The sequence below is a fragment of the Protomyctophum parallelum genome (genome assembly GCF_964188405.1).
Source record: "Protomyctophum parallelum genome assembly, chromosome: 22".
NCBI classification, from domain to species: Eukaryota; Metazoa; Chordata; class Actinopteri; order Myctophiformes; family Myctophidae; genus Protomyctophum; species Protomyctophum parallelum.
The window spans coordinates 9,410,781-9,423,097 of record NC_139714.1 but is presented as its reverse complement, the minus strand read 5'-3'; positions in this window follow the sequence as shown (position 1 = coordinate 9,423,097).

Sequence of the window (12,317 nt, the reverse complement as noted above, 5' to 3'; positions counted from 1 at the left end):
ACAATACACATTCCAGTTAATAAATAAAAATCACACCCGTGTGAAGTGAGTGGCGCTCTTATCATCGTACATCATCATGATGCAAAAATAGACACACTGCCTATTTGCTCAGACACTATGACGTCAAATTCTCTCATTCATTGTCAATGGGAATTTAATGTTTGTGGCTGTGTATTGCAGTCGCTGTACAGCACTGTTGTGACGAAAAGAGAGTTGAGCCAGAAGGCAAAGCTCTCTGTCTACCGAGCAATCTTCGTTCCTACTCTCACCTATGGTCATGAAGTGTGGGTCCTGACCATAGACTGTAAAAAATATGGACAAAGCGTTCGCCGGGTCTAACATGGACGTAAAATGAAGCCTGTTATTCCTGCACTGTAAGTCGCCATCTTTCTAGATCCGTTTGGTACCAGCTGGCCATTGGCTGGCTCCGTTTTGGACCAGCTGGCCATTGGCTGCCCAGACAACGAGGCGGGACTTCCCCCATTCTTCTCTGTTGGTTTTTATTTTGACTCGAGTGGGAGGGGAATCCCGATCATAGACTGTAACGGTAGCCACGCCCCTCAGAACATACGCAATGTTTTTTTTTCTTTATGGTCATTTTTTTAATTAATGGGACCATAATCTTCCAAAAAGAATATTATTACATTAGAAATGAGACTTTAAACTAGTGACTGGAAGAAGAAAGTATTCATGACCATGTTTATTAAGGTAATACAGTCTAGGTGAAGTTGGGCCAAAATACATGGGCCTCTATGGAGCTATGGGGCTTTTTGGGTCCAGTCCAGCGCCACAACAGGCCATTATTATGAACTACCGATTTCAAATGAGGCTTCACGAAATATCTGGCTGACTGCCCCCCTGGTCCTGACCGAAAGAATAAGGTCGCGAATACAAGCCGCCAAAATGAGTTTTCTTCGACGGGTGGCTGGCTCTTTTAGAGATAGGGAGAGAAGTTCAGTCACACGAGAGAGACTCGAGGGAGTAGAGTCGCTGCTTCTTTGCCTGGAAAGGAGCCAGCTTAGGTGGTTCGGGCATCTGGTTAGGATGCCTCTCGGGCGTCTCCCTAGGGAGGTCCTTGAGGCGCGTTCCACCGGGAGGAGACCCCGGGGCAGACCAAGGCGCAGTTGGAGGCAACACATCGACTCACTGGCCTTGGAACGTCTTGGGATCCCCCAGGAGGAAGTCACTAATGTTGCTCTGGAGAGGGAAGTCTGGAACACTCTGGTGGAGCTGTTGCCCCTGCGACCCGACTATACGGATAAGCGGTTGAAGATGGATGGATGGATGGATGGATGGGGACAAAAGCTATAGGAGGGGCTGGCGCCCCTCAAAAATGGTGTGTTACTGGGAAGTGGTATGATTGAATGTCTGGGCTGATTCCATATGTACAGGTATGTGGTCCTGAAGAGCCATAGTACGATTTTATGGAAACAAACCGACTATAGGCCACGTGAGCACTGAGCACTTTAAACCTATATGCACTGGCTATTTGAAAATAGCAGATCTACAAGTTCACAACGTGTCGCGCTGACTGAGACTCGGTTCATTGACCTCCCATGTTTGTATATTGACAATCCAATGCAAACCCTGGTTTCTGTGTTTGGAAAGAAACGTTTTAATGTTCCCATATATCATAGTAGAGCAGTAGAAGTGGAAGTGCGTGTTGTTTTATGTAGGATGAGTTAGATTCTGGTTCTAATTGATTTGATTGACTGATTTAATACTTTATTAGCAGGTGTGTTCAGAGCACAGAGGGTGCAGTCGAAAGGTTATGCTAAAAAAGGATATTAAGAAGCCTGGGACAAGGCGAGCAGAGAGCATATCGAATCCTCATATCTCCAATTCTCCATATTTCAATTCAACCGTAAATGAATGGCCATCATGCAAGAGTGTCACACAAAAGTAGTGAGAATAGCCAAACTACAGTTTGTGTAGATCATCTGTTTTCACTATTTTAAACTATATTTAAAAGTAATAATTACAGAAATGGGTCAGTTTTGGACATGTAAGGTTTCCTCCCGACGGCGTCGAGCTTCTGTTCATTGTGGTCTCGTGGTGAAGTTAGATGGCAGGTCCACCTCGCAGCTAGGCCACTGCAAGGTGGTGAAGTTAGATGGCAGGTCCACCTCGCAGCTAGGCCACTGCAAGGTGGTGAAGTTAGATGGCAGGTCCACCTCGCAGCTAGGCCACTGCAAGGTGGTGAAGTTAGATGGCAGGTCCACCTCGCAGCTAGGCCACGGCAAGGTGGTGAAGTTAGATGGCAGGTCCACCTCGCAGCTAGGCCACTGCGAGGTGGTGAAGTTAGATGGCAGGTCCACCTCGCAGCTAGGCCACTGCAAGGTGGTGAAGTTAGATGGCAGGTCCACCTCGCAGCTAGGCCACTGCAAGGTGGTGAAGTTAGATGGCAGGTCCACCTCGCAGCTAGGCCACTGCAAGGTGGTGAAGTTAGATGGCAGGTCCACCTCGCAGCTAGGCCACTGCAAGGTGGTGAATTTAGATGGCAGGTCCACCTCGCAGCTAGGCCACTGAGAGGTGGTGAAGTTAGATGGCAGGTCCACCTCACAGCTAGGCCACTGCAAGGTTGGTGCGTTTTGCCAAGCAGACATATTGTTCCCATCTCGCCCCGGCTGAGTGTGATGTCATCATCACCCAGCCTGGAGGAGTCTGTCTCATGTGTGCAGCCACACCTACGCCTGGAGTCTCTGTCTCTCTGCGCTTTAAATCACTGCTCTCCGCTCGTCTTTGGACTGGGACGGGACCAGTTTTTGTTTTACCTTTTTCCATGATATATATATATATCTTTTTTTTTCTTTTTTAGGAAACCTTGATTTTTAGATCAGTGGTTTTCAAACTTTTGTCATGTCAAAGGACCCCCCCATCTGAAAATATTTTGTGCCAGGGAGAGGATTCAAATGTTTAAAAAAATATTCAAAATAAAAATAGCCGCTGTATCTAGGGTTAAAGTGGCTGAACTGATTTAGCTTGGGGGACCCCCTGGAACCCCCTTGAGGGCCCCTGAGAACCGCACACAGGTCTGAGGCAGGAACCCTGCTTTAGATGAGCTCTCACATAACGGCAGTTGGGATGATGTTAAGTCAGTGTAACCCGCCTCACAAGTTCACAACATTTGAAAAGCCAAGGCTGGAAGATTCTTGCTATATTTACAAAGCGAGGGGTATATCACCATGGGCGGATGGATAGTCTCGCGTAGCCAGACAACTATTCCACAGTCTCCGAATGCTATATAGAGTCTGGAACTACACCGAAATCTGAGTACGGAAGCTGCTATTTCCGTTTACGAAAATATATTTTGAAATATCTTTACATTATTATTATTTTTTTTCATTTTCTGCTAAGCAACAAGCTATATATGCTTAGATGATTTCTATTCATATTAGGATACATTTGCACGACTGTAAAGACGAAACGGAAGTGGGGAGGAGGCTCCACTTCCGCTTTATATTCTACTCATGATAGAGCTTCCGTCGCTCCAGACTGTATGACAGAAGCATTTTTAAATTGCGAGAGGCAACAGTCTGGCAACGCGAGAGACTAGCATGGATGGAAAGAGACAGACAGACAGACAGCAAGGGAGGGGGGAGGGGGATCTCCGTGATTCAACCCGGTCTGGTCTTTGGCTGAAGGACTCGGCTTTCAGCATCTCACCTTCGCGGTGGAGACCGTAAAGTCTAAGTTGGTCTCCGTGATGCGCGTATAGAGATCATGTGGCGCTGAGCTGGAGCATGCAGATTCTTTCTGTTTTAGTCACATGTTTTTTTCCCCGCCGTCGCTTCTTTTTTCGTGTTTGTCATCATCTCATCTGTGTGGACTGGAATCAGGTGGGGAAGGAGTTGATGTGCATTCACTGGCTAGTTGCCAGTGGTGGGGAAAAAAGTACTCAAAAGTAAAAGTATCAATGCTTCAACCTTCAACATAGAAATACCGGTACTCTGTTACAAGTAAAAAAAGTAAAAAAATGTTATTTTAAAATGTACCTGACTAAAAACGTATCAAAAAAATTAAAAGTGCAATGATGATGGCCCTGTTTGCATGCTGAAAATAGCAGATCTACAAGCTCACAATGCGTTGAGCTGCGAGTCTAGGGTTGATCCGATCCGGAAAGCGGGGCCGATCACGTTATTTTCACATGATCGGAATCGGATCGGGAGCAAATAAAACATGATCAGGACATCCCTAGTATCACTATTATATCCATATCATGATATTAGACTGGGTATTCTCTTGTGATTTTGGATATTGAACTATTGTGATATGGCATACTGGTATTTGTGTTTACGAGTTGTGAGCTTGTAGCTCTGCTATTTTCAAATTCAGAGTGCAACAGCAACACCCGAGCGCAAACAAACATAAAAAGATCTCATCTCGAGTTCTCCACTAGTCACTCCCTAACATTTTAGTCTAGTTCTTATTTGTTGGCGAAATTGGCAGTATATCATAGTTCTAGTCATCATGGCTTAGTTTTTATTTAGTTTTGGTCAGTGAAAGAATGTAGTCGACGAACATTTTTCGCCATCGTTTTAGTCGGCGAAATCAACACTGGGTGTCTGTCAGGTTGTTTTGCTTTAGCATACATGTTTATCTTCCGCGGAGACAGATTACATTCTGAATGAAACTGGTCTGAGTAGCATGCAACACAACAGTTCAGTCATAGGGCCAGATTCCAACCTGTGATGATGCCTGTTGAGTCACCAGAAGCAAATTGATTTAGCCAGCAATGAGTTCAGTCTGGTTATGAATGATGTCACTGAGAAGAAGCCTTCATATCATTTTATTCATCTCTCTTCTGACTCATAATGTTAAAAAGAAATGTTGCACAGGTGCTGGAATTTCCTTCTAACCCGTTTGAATTATAGTAAACATGGTGCTTAACATCAGGAATGTGTTGAATTATAGCATTTTATTTGGATTGACTGGTGTTGGTATGATAATTGTAACATTGCTCCCATAAAACAGAGCCTATTCTGCTATAGCACGATACTTGTTAAACAGATGGGTGTGGTTGTTTAACTAAATGGTTGGATGTTGAGTTATCGCAGGGGAAAGTGGCTGAATTCTTGATAAATATTAGACAGACGGAGAGGTCCAGAACTCCAGATATCCTCTTGAGACTATTGTGATGTGACCGAAAGTGACCTTCCTCAAGCCAGCCTCTGTCATTTTTAACCCATTTAGACCTGAGGCCGATTCAAAAGAAAAACAGGTTTCTAAATCCTAACAGTGTTATGAAAAACAATCGTTTTCACCCTTTTTGGTTTTTGTATTTAGCCGCGGCCGCCCATCTGGAAATGTTACGTGCCAGGGACACCCCAGATAAGAAGAGAAGATTTAGGTTAAAAAGTTCTATCTAAACCGTAAGAGTTATCTGAAAAACACATGTTGCCAAATACTGTCAGGTGGAAGGTAACTAACTAGGTAGATAGGTAGGTAGCTAACTTTGTACTTGATACTTCCAATACTTTTAATTCTACTCCACTACATCTTGGATCCAAATATTGTACTTTTATTCCACTACTATTTATTTGACAACATTAGTTACTAGTTACTTTGTAGATTTGATTATTATTTCAAAACGTACATTAACCACTTCAGCCCTGTCTACATTTCACATTTTGGCCATTTGAAAATTGCAGATCTACAAGCTCAGTAGATCTGCTATTTTCAAAAGGTTTTTAGACATTTGAAAACTTGAAACGGGACATCCTGCATAATGAGTACTTTTACTTGTGGTACTTTAAGTACAGTACATGTTGATGCCAATACTTTTGTACTGTATTAGTTAACAGTAACGGAAATGTCTCAGTATATTGATACTTTTTACACCTGCATTTTCTTTAGAGAACGGTATATGATCAATCAATCGATTGGGTTCAATGGAACCAACAGTTTACTACAGTTTATACTTTAAATAACCACTACCCATGTTCAACTTATCTTCATATAATTGGTGCTGACTTTGCTCATGATACAATGGGACAATTTGTTTTCTACTTCGTTTGAAACCCGCCTACCAGTGATGTCATTGTCAGGCCTGATTTGTCTTTTCAGACATGATTTCATTTTTTTAAAGTTCAATTATTTTTTTACTAGAGTGAAAACAACAATGGCTAAAGGTTTTGCCAGTTATTTGGGAGCCCACTTCCAATATCCTCACTCACGGCCTCCCCACCGGGTTGAGAATCACTGATTTAATTTGTAGTACTGGATACAGCTGTCCTGTCCTTTCCTGCAACAAGCCGGCTTTGAACCCATTCTGAACGGGCACCCATTTTGGTGTCAGCATCATGTTATGCTTTAGCTATTAAAAAATAGCAGATCTACAAGCTCATATCGCGCCACCGAGTGGCGCGATACGAGCTTGTAGGTCTGCTATTTTTGAAAAATCGAAGAACGACTGACATTTCTAGAATCTGATCTCGGGTCAGAATGGGTTCATCAGACCAGTGTGTGTCCGGCGGAAACCTCGTATGAATCTGATCTCAGGTCAGAATGGGTTAATGTTCACTTGCTTTTTTAATCTGGTTGATGTTTGATCGCGTGGGTCACAGAGCAAAGTCTGCCTGGTTGCTCTACAATCTCTATAGAACCAGCAGCAAGTCATTAACCTTTGCTCACACCCTGTTAGCTCACACACCTACTACAGATTAGCACAAACGTATCTACACATCTTTGTGTATATATTTAAATAATAATAATTATGTCATGCTACAATGTCAGAATAAGATAATATAACGCACATCCTCCTCCGGTCTTGGTGCTGAGCCAAACTGTTAATATTACTATGACCTATACTTGTCAAAACTTTGTAACGCCTGCTGTGTTTGTGAAATAAAAGTTATCCGTGGAGCATTACAAAGTGAGTTGTGAGCCCCTGCTTTTGTATATTCTACAAAAAAATGCTTGTAGATCTGCTATGTGTTGCACCTTTTGAATTTGAATCCTGGAAATCCTTTTGTTTTTTCCGGCGACGACATTTGAAAGGGGAACTAAGGCAAGGCTGTTATCCGACACCAGCGTTTCTTCGCTGTTCCGGTTCGAGCGTTGTGTGCGGAAAAAAATTCGCACACACATACGAGCTCCAACGCGCTTCACATTCTGAGCTTAGAAAGAAAGAAAACACTAAGGGCTGTATTTTTCGTGTCTTAAGTACCAGGTGTTATTACTTAACTTAAGACCTGGAGGCGTGATCAATGCCATTTGGCTATTCTGAGTGGCCAAAGAGCATTGACCACGCCTCCAGGGGGCAGCAACAGAAAAAAGCTCCCCCCCACCCCCTGTTCGGTGCTTGCGCTCCTGACTCCTGGGGATCGCTAGCAGTATTACTTGTCATTGAGATTTTGGGATGACAGTGCATTCCAGCCAGGATGCTGCTTGTCAGTCGCCCCCCCCCCCCCCCCCCCCCCGCCGAGGCCTTAAAAGCCATTATACGTTCAGGGTCAGGGACGCATGATGATGTTCCCCTGCAGAGGGTACTGACATGACCCTTTTTGGGGACTGCAGTAGGAGGCGCGCTGTGATCTTTCTCGAACAAAACGATGTAATGGGTCATGCCTACAATTAGATTACAACAAGTTAACAACGTCCCCCGTCCCGTCCCCCAACACACACACTGTCTGTTTCCAGAGAGCTCAGAACTGGACATTTGCACAGCTTAGTTTTTGCCGTAGATCTAGGCCAATTGAAGCCTATTATTTAATACTACGCTTACAATTGCGCTTTTATAGCGCTTTCGATCGATCAAGCCATAATGCTACTTGCGTTAGCATCGAGTGACCTGTTGTTGTCACGACAATGGATCGCCCATCTTAGATCGTCCTCGCAATAATAATCCTGTTTCTTTCAATCGCCTGTATCTCCTATTCCTTGTTCTACTGTATCTAGATGGCATTTTTGGTCAAAACAACGTTTCTTTGACGGCACAGAGCCGACGATGTGGACCTCTCCAGTGCCCCGGTATAGACCCATCTTGTAAACAAGGCCTGTCCAGGACCTGCTCCGCTTACTAGGATATATTCACTTCCGGTAGTCTGGAAATGTGGCTTTTCAAAATAAGAGCTCTACTGGGAAAAATGCTGGCGTGAATTAGATCCTAAATTTTTGGCCAGCTTTGACTGAGTGTTTGTGCAAAACACAAACATTGTGTAAACACAAACATTGAAGATAAAGGTTGAGGACGTTAATTGTGATTGGCCTGGAATGAGAGGATGTGTGATGTTGTATGATGATAAGGGCGCCCCTTTTACGGGTTTTACGGGTTTTATCTCCACGAAATCACTTTGCAAATGCCCCCCACCCACCACCCCCCCCCCCCCCTAGCTGCCCAGAATAGGGATACTATAGTGTTCAAAGCGCGTTTATAAAAAAAACCCCACCTTGCGTTCATTGGGAATGCCCCGGCTGTGCTAGACATAACAGCTCTGCCACTTATTCCACTTTTATGGTGTGAAGTGGAACATGATGAGCCGTTGGGACGCTGCCCGCCTGCCTCGGGGCGCTGCGCACACTCACACTCACACTCACACTCACGGCACTCCAGCTGCTGCTGTTGCTGGGCCTCCTGACGGTGCCTGGGTTTTAGATAGACCGCTCGGGCCTGACTTTGGCAACCTCCAAGGTCAAGGAGGGCTGGCTTGCCTTGGCTCCAGCACGCACGGGCGCTCGCGCAGTCACGCGCACACGCACGCACGCAGTCACACAGTCACGCACGCATGCATACAGATACACACACACACACCCGACAAACTCACACCTGTTTTCTGCGCCCCAGTCTACCCTTCCACTCATATGATAGTCACAATGGCAAGTTAAGTCATATACCGGTATGTCATGATGACTGTGTGCTGTTGTTACACACAGAGCTTTGTTAAATGGTGCATTATATATATATATATATATATATATATATTAGTTCACTGACATTGTTATAAGCGGAGGTTATGCACTCCCCATTCTTATACTTTCTAATGACATAATTCCCTGTACTGTATAATAATAATAATATGCATATGGTTTCTGGGGCAGATCGGCCCCATGGTGGTCTCAGATCACCCCCCCCCCCTTTCAGAGTTACATCGGAATTCGTAACATAATTGCATATTACCCCAGTGTATGTTACCCAAGACTAGCTGTCATGATTACTTTTAAAAGACGTTTGCAGTGTGAAACAAGAGTGTTCGGTGTTAAAAGATGTTTGCAGTGTGAAACAAGAGTGTTCCCCTGATTTGTTGAACTTGGAAAGGGGAGGTGAACCCCTTTAAACCCTTTAAACGTGTCAAGGTGGCACGACAGCAGTGGGTGTATTTTGGAATGCACTCTTCATGTTGAAAAAAAAACGATGACTCCGGTTCACTCTCTGGTGTCTTTTTGTGCGTTTTACCGCTTTCTTGTGCTCCCAATTTAGTCGTTGTTCCAATTGATACCTCCCCGCACACATCCCTGTGTGTTGTCACTGCTGTTGTATAATCCTACTGACTCAGGAGCCACCACCGGGAGGACGTAGAGGACCCCTGGGGGTCCCCGGACCCCACTTTAAGAACCACTGGTATAGAGTATATAGACGATTGACAAAGCCGGATGCACCGCGGTGGATTTGAAGTTTTGAACCCCCCAGACTCTGCCTTGGCGGTGGGCAGATACTTGCGCCACCCGAGCGCCCTCATTTTACTCATGTAGTGGTTGGTCCAAAAAGAGGCGTACAGCACCACGATAGGTCTGTAGGTCGCCCTTGATCACCGGATCTCAAAGTGGGGTCCGGGGGACTCTCGGGGGTCCAAATGGACCCTTACAGGTCTGTAACTCTGAGAGTGTGAAAATGGAACCTAGTCGACCTTTAGCCTTAATTAAGACATTTTGGAAAGCACACGTTTAGACGGAGCGTTCACTGAAGAAGCGAATGACCCTGGATGAGGGTATAGTTGTCAGTGAGAGTGTGGAAACGTGACATGCATCCGTTGATGAGACCAGGTCATGTCTGGCAGGGCTCCTGTATTTTAAACGGTGAGATCAGATCGGCAAGCCTCAGGTTGTGATGTACTGTAGCAGAAACATAACGTTTTTTATGTTTCTGGAACTCCAAGGTGATTTCTCTCGCCAGTGGATGCTTTTTTGGTGCTCTGTGGGTGGTCTTGTTTGAGTCGGGAATACGTCAAGTGGAAGAAGAAAGGGAAAAAAAATTGGTCCAGGACCATACTGCTGAGTTAAGTGTTGGGTTTTATGGCACAAGGGAATTTCCTGGGCTCACGGCTTTGACTCAGTCTGTTGCAGGATGACCAAAACTTTTAATGGGAAGCTGGCGACTCTCAGTCACTCGTCTCTGTCTCACACACACACACACACACGTCATGCTTGCCTTGCGGCCGAGGCACGCATGCACACAGAAATAAATATTTTACAAGGCCAGTCTGAGCGTCATAGATTGCACTTCATCGGGCGGAAACCTCATATGTCCAGGACCAAAAACCGTAAAACTTCAGGAAATGTAACAAAAACTTTTCCGAAATGGTGAGAAATATATATATTTATTACTTACTTTGTAGATTGGTTTATTAATTGGTTTATTATTACCCACTTCAGCCCTACTGTATATACATTTCGGCCATTTGAAAATAACCGATCTACAAGCTCACAATGCATTGTGAGCTTGTAGATCTGCTATTTTCAAAAGATTTCTATACATTTGAAAACCTGAAATGGTACGTTCTGTATAATGACTACTTTTACTTTTGGTACTTTAAGTGCATTTTGATGCCAATATACCTTTGTACTTTTAATCAAGTACATTTTGAATTCCGGACTTTGTCCACAAGTTTGCACTTGGGCAATTCTCAAACAGCCGACGTACACAGTAGTATATAAATACTAGGTTTAAAGGTGTGGTGTAATGAAAAATATACGGCATTTTATTTTGAAGTTTCACCCTTAAAAGGCAAGCTCACTGATTTTGAACCAATCATAATGTCGCATCCCTCCAGGCTATGGGACGGAGCTCTGCTACGTGTGTGACGCGTGTACTGTACACACATGCATACGTTTGTAAACAAAGTCACAGAACGACAGGCAGCAAAGCTCATGGATTATTCCACCCTATAATGTTTTCAGATACATATTTTAGCGTGCTGCTGAAGTTTAAACCGATTAAAAACAGGATTTCTGTAATCAGTAGCAGCTGTGTTTGGACGGACGTGCAGATATGGGAATCAAACAGGTGAATTTAATCAAGCTTCATGTGTGTCTCTACACGTCATCGTCACGTATCACGTTTTCCGTTCACAGGAAGTAATTTTGACATAAAAACACACCAAATTGAACATTTTCCCACTGTTTTGGAATATTTTGTATATGGATGCCAATGTATATAGTATGACCATATGATGACCACGGATATGGTCTAAAAGTGTGAAAAACGTCTTTAAAGTGGTCACGTCACGTGTCCTATAATAGTCGCTAATCTTGCGCTTGTTTTCCTAGACCCCACCGGTTGCTTATTTCTCTCATGAAATCTGGCAACCCCGGTCCAGGGCGCTCCCTTCCCGAGCCAAAACCTGGTGAACCTAACGCTCCTCCTAACGTGTCCTTTTTTCCCTTTTGTCTCCTCTCTCTCTCTCTCTCTCTCTCTCTCTCTCTCTCTCTCTCTCTCTCTCTCTCTCTCTCCCTCCTCCAGGCCGATAAGCACTTAAGCATGAAGGCGAGGAGCGAGGTGCAGCGCGGCCGGTGATGTCATCCTCGCACAGTCCTGGAGAAAAGACCTCTTTTGTCCCGCTCGTGCAATGGTGTGAATAAAAGCTCTACCCCTGCTCCTCCTCCTCCTCCTCCTCCCTCCCCCCTCTCCTCCTCCCTTATTCCTCCTGTTCCTTCTCCTCCCCCTCTCCTCCCTACATACCCTCCCACCCCCTCCTCCCAAAAGGACTCTTTTTTTTTTTTTTTTACTCACAGTATATTGGACCGGTTTGGACATACCGGTTGGCATACATAACCCCCCCCCCCCCACACACACACACACACACACACACGCCCACGGACACACACACACACACACGCACACACACACACACACACACACACACACACACACACACACACACACATGGACGCACAGAGTCTAACAAATACAAGAAAGATAGTGGTGGGGGTTTAGTTTTTTTGTTGTAGTCTTTCAGGGCCAGAGAGAGGCCTCCTTTTCTTTCTCTCTCCCCCCCTCCCCTCTTTCTCTCCCCCTCTCTCTCTCTCTCTTCCCCCCCCCCCCCTCTCTCGCTCTCTCTTTTGGCCTTGGGTTCCTCTGGCTGCCAAGCTGCCATCAGGGT